Raw genomic sequence first — 5,198 nt, 5'->3', positions numbered from 1 at the left:
GGCAGATACAAATCACTATAAATGCCGGAGGAAACATCACAGAAGTGCTTCACAGAAGGCTCCCAAGCACTGAGGATGTCACCTAGACGGGGGATGAAACGTCTGCAACACAAATTCCCAGCTCAGCGAACAGAACCACAACAACTAGCACCCGAGCTACAAATCTTCTCCCAAACTTTGAGGTAAAGAAGTTTCAATATTATGGGACACAGGATCCTCTCAGTCTGTAATGCTGAAGGATGAGGAGATCTGTACTCCTGAGGGACTATTGTCAGAAAAGGTACTGGTAACAGGAATTCATGGTGAGACAAAAAGTGCTCAATTATGTAAGTGAGGTAGAGAGTCCAGAGAAGAGTGGGGAATTTATGGTAGAAGTACTGGCCAAACTCTCAGCTCCAGGAAAACAATTTGTCCTTGCAAATGACATAGCTGAGCCACCGGTAGGCGTGCTGCCTAATCTAGTTGAAAAGCCAGTGGAGACGCAGGCAACTGAAGAAATGAAGGAATTTTCCCAGATTGTGTGGTCACAAGATCACAGAGGCACATTCTGCTGCAGGAAAGATCAAAAGGCACAGATAAGGAAGCTTACATAGCTTTGTCTGAGACTTGTTTTGATCAGATAAATGGGACAGAGCAGGAGCAAATAGGTAAGCATGCAAATATCTTTAGCTCTGTTACGCTTATTGAGTTATAGTAGAAAGATGAGAGCTTAAAACAATTGTATCAAAAAGCATATACACAGAAGGAGAGTGAATGCATCCCTGTGTGTTATTACTCAACAAATGATGTCTTAATGAGGAAATGGAGACCATCACATGTTCAAGCAGATGAGAAATGGGCAGAGATTCATCAAATTATTTTGCCACTAGGGTATAGAAAGGTGGTGCTGCAAGTGGCGCATGAGATACAACTTGGAGGTTATTAATGATGAGGAAAATGCAAGCTAAAATACAAAGACATTTTTACTGGCCCTGACTACACAATGATGTAGTTGAATTTTGCCAGATGCATCATACATGACAGCTAATCGGAAAACCACAGGCAGTAATAAAATCGACATCTTTAATACCTATTGCAGCATTTAAGGAACCTTTTACAACAATCTTTATTAATTGTATAGGTCCCCAACTCAAACAAAAAGTGGAAATAAGTATTTATTAACAATAATGGATTGTCGACTAGATTTCTAGAGGCAATCCCATTATAAAACAGCACAGCTAAAAGGGTTGCAGAAGAATTACTTCAATGTTTTACTAAATATGGACTACCAGTAGAGATCCAGTCAGATCATGGATCAAACTTCACATCTGAGGGACAGGATGTACATGTATTTGGAAAGGCAAGGGCTGATTAGGGATAGTCAACATGGCTTTGTGCGTGGGAAACCATGTCTCACAAACTTGATTGAGTTTTTTGAAAAAGTAACAAAGAGGATTGATGAAGGTAGAGCAGTAGATGTGATCTATATGGACTCCAGTAAGGCGTTCGACAAGGTTCCCCATGGGAGACTGATTAGCAAGGTTAGATCTCATGAAATACAGGGGTAACTCGCCATTTGGATACAGAACTGGCTCAAAGGTAGAAGACAGAGGGTGGTGGTGGAGGGTTGTTTTTCAGACTGGAGGCCTGTGAGCCACAAGGATCGGTGCTGGGTCCTCTACTTTTTGTCATTTACACAAATGATTTGGATGCGAGCATAAGAGGAACAGTTAGTAAGTTTGCAGATGACTCCAAAATTGGAGGTGTAATGGAGAGCGAAGAGGGTTACCTCAGATTACAACAGGATCTGGACCAGATGGGCCAATGGGCTGAGAAGTGGCAGATGGAGTTTAATTCAGAAAAATGTGAGGTGCTGCATTTTGGGAAAGCAAACCTTAGCAGGACTTATACACTTAATGGTAAGGTCCCAGGGAGTGTTGCTAAACAAAGAGACCTTGGAATGCAGGTTCATAGCACCTTGAAAGTGGAGTCGCAGGTAGATAGGATAGTGAAGATGGTGTTTGGTATGCTTTCTTTCATTGGTCAGAGTATTGAGTATAGGGGTTGGGAGGTTATGTTCCAGCTGTACAGGACATTGGTTAGGCCACTATTGGAATATTGCGTGCAATTCTGGTCTCCTTTCTATCGGAATGATGTTGTGAAATTTGAAACTGTTCAGCAAAGATTTACAAGGATGTTGCCAGGATTGGCGGACTAGAGCTATAGAGAGAGGCTGAACAGGCTGGGCTGTTTTCCCTGGAGCATCAGAGGCTGAGGGGTGACCTTATAGAGGTTTACAAAATTATGAGGTGCATGGATAGGATACATATGCAAAGTCTTTTTCCTGGGGTCGGGGAGTCCAGAACTAGAGGGCATAGGTTTATGGTGAGAGGGGAAAGATATAACAGAGACCTAATTGGCAACGTTTTCACGCGGTGGGTGGTACATGTATGGAATGAGCTGCCAGAGGAAGAGCTGGAGGCTGGTATAGTTGCAACATTTAAGAGGCATTTGGATGGCTATATGTATAGGAAGGGTTTGGAGGGATATGGGCTGGGTGCTGGAAGGTGGGATTAGATTGGATTGAGGTATGTGGTTGGCATGGACGGGTTGGACAGAAGGGTCTGTTTCCATGCTGTACATCTCTATGACTCTATCGAAGATATTCAAGGAGGTTGTGGACAAATTGCAAATAAAGCGATTCAAATCTACTACGTTCCATCCAGAATCGCAGGGAATGCTAGAGAGATGGTGTCAAATACTAAAGACTATGATGAGGGCTTATGGTCAGGATTATCCAGATGATTGGGATAAGAGAGTTCTGTTTGTGAGTTTGGCGATCAGAGATGCACCAAATGAATGGACAAAATTCAGTCCATTTTTCCTGGAACTTGAAAATTCATCAACAGAAATATTCAATGGTGGAGAAAGAGACTTTGAGCTTAGTGTTGGCATTGCAACATTTCGGTGTTTATAGTACCAGCAATGCATCTGAGATAATTGCGTACGCTGATCATAACCCATTGACATTTGTGGAAAAAATTTAAGGACAAAAATGGCAGACTATTTAGATGGAGCTTGTTGTTGCAGCCATTCGATTTGACAATTGTATATTTGGCAGGTCGCAAAAGCGTGATTGCTGATGCATTATCGAGACTTGAATGAGATACAGAGGTGTTCGGTGGCGAGTATGGCACGGCCTGAATTCACATGTGGTTGCGCATGTCTGCATGTATATAGTTAATATAGTGTACATGTGTCTTTTAGACAACTAACCAATTTGTTTTTGAAGAGCTTTTAAAATGAAGCCATCTTGTGTTATTGATGGCTTTTTTTTTAAGCAGGGAGGTATCACAAAGCTGTACCCTTATTTCTAAAAGCTGTTCCTTTTCTGAAGGATACTGTGTCCTTGGTTTTTCTCAGAGGAGTCATAATCAGTTCCCGGTTCCAATTAGACTGGTTTGGTGCGGAGATTAAAAGGTATTGAGAGGCCTTTTTGTTTATACGTAAACAGATGAGACTTCAGGCCAAAGTAGGGTCATGTTTTAGAAGTGACCTGCATAATGAAAGGAGAGTGGTCAGCTCTCTAGCTGAGCAGTTCTGTCCAGAACTAGTTAGGAGCTCAACTGTGTGGAAACAGGCTCTCTGACTCTCCTTTTCCCCTTCTAATTTCAACCTGTAAGCATTTGTTCCATTCTTACTTTTTTTTAAAAGGGGTTTGCTCATTGGCACTGCTGTGTATATTCAGAACAGCATAATTAAGTCTAATTTGGATAGACTAATTTCTGTAGGGGTCCTTTATTCTCTTCTTTGTGTTTCATTGTGTAATTTTGTGAATAAACTTTTGTCTGTTTTAAAACCTGGTAGTCAACCTCGATATTTTACTCCGGGTAATTTTCACTGTACCCTTACCGAAACAAATTGCAAATTTATGGTCTGAGCTGCCGGCTTAAGAATGTTGTGAATGTTCTGGCATAGCCCTTGGCGCAGACGTGACTAAATAGTCATTTCTGGAGTGGAAAAACCCTGCCATAGGTGGAGCAGCTGATGTCTGAAGAGGCAGTTGGGTGGGATTCTTGGGTTTTTTGTTCACATATGTTGCTATAACTAGGTGCTGAGGGCTGAATCATTTAACTGCTTTTCAACCTTTTTAGCTGGTCAAAATTAAAAAGCTTACTTTTTTTTAGTAAGTAGCTATACCCCACTTTATTTAGAATGCAGTTTGGCAGAAAGAAATAAGGAGATAATTACAAGTTTTTCCTTTTAAAGGCAGAGGAATTTTTATTATTTTTCAACATGTCCTGTCAAACACTCACTCAAACCCAAATATACAGTAATAAAGAAGGTAAATGTAATTTTGACATTCATTGCTAAGGAATTTGAATAGTCAAAGTTTTCTTTCAGGTTGGAAGAGTCCAAAACTGGAGAGCATAGATTTAAGGTGAGAGGGGAAAGATTTAAAAGGGACCTGGATGAGCTAGACCAAAGGGTCCGTTTCTGTGCTGTATAACTCTATGACTCTATGAATAGAGTATAAAAATAGGGGAGTATTGCTGCAGCTGTAAAAAGCATTAGTGAAACCACAAATGGAATATTGTTTAAATGTTTGGTAACCTTACTTGAAGAGGGATATGGTTGCATTGGAGGCAATTCAGAGGAGGTTCACTTGTTTGGTTCCAGAGATATTTCTTATGCAGAGAGATTGAGCAATTTAGGCCTATACTCTCTGAAGAACGAGAGGCAATCTAATTGAAGTATCCCCTAAATGGGATTGACAAAGTTGATGCAGCGAGGATGTTTCGTCACGTATGGCAATTTAAAATGTGGATTTAGGAGAAGCCAGAACAGATTTAAAACTGAGATGTGGAGAAATATACTTCCCCCAAAGAGTCATGAATGTGTGGAATTTATGACCCCAGAATGTGGTGGATGGTGGGACACTAAGTAAATTCAAGGAGCAAATAGACAGATTTTTAGTCAGCATTAATTTGAAGGGTTATTGAAAGTGGGCAGGAAAGTAAAGTCGAGGCTGATTTGAGATCAGTCATGATCATGTTAAATTGCATAGTTCTAGAAAGAGAGGTGAAAAATTTAAAAGGCACCTAAGAGGCTACTTTTTCTTGCAGAGGGTGGTATGTGTGTGGAAGGAGCTGTCAGAAGAAGTGGTGGAGGCTGGTGCAATTAAACATTTAAAAGGCATCCCTGGATGGGTATATGAA

Source organism: Chiloscyllium plagiosum, chromosome 15 (assembly GCF_004010195.1).
Source record: "Chiloscyllium plagiosum isolate BGI_BamShark_2017 chromosome 15, ASM401019v2, whole genome shotgun sequence".
NCBI classification, from domain to species: Eukaryota; Metazoa; Chordata; class Chondrichthyes; order Orectolobiformes; family Hemiscylliidae; genus Chiloscyllium; species Chiloscyllium plagiosum.
Note: the sequence above shows the minus strand (reverse complement) of the source record.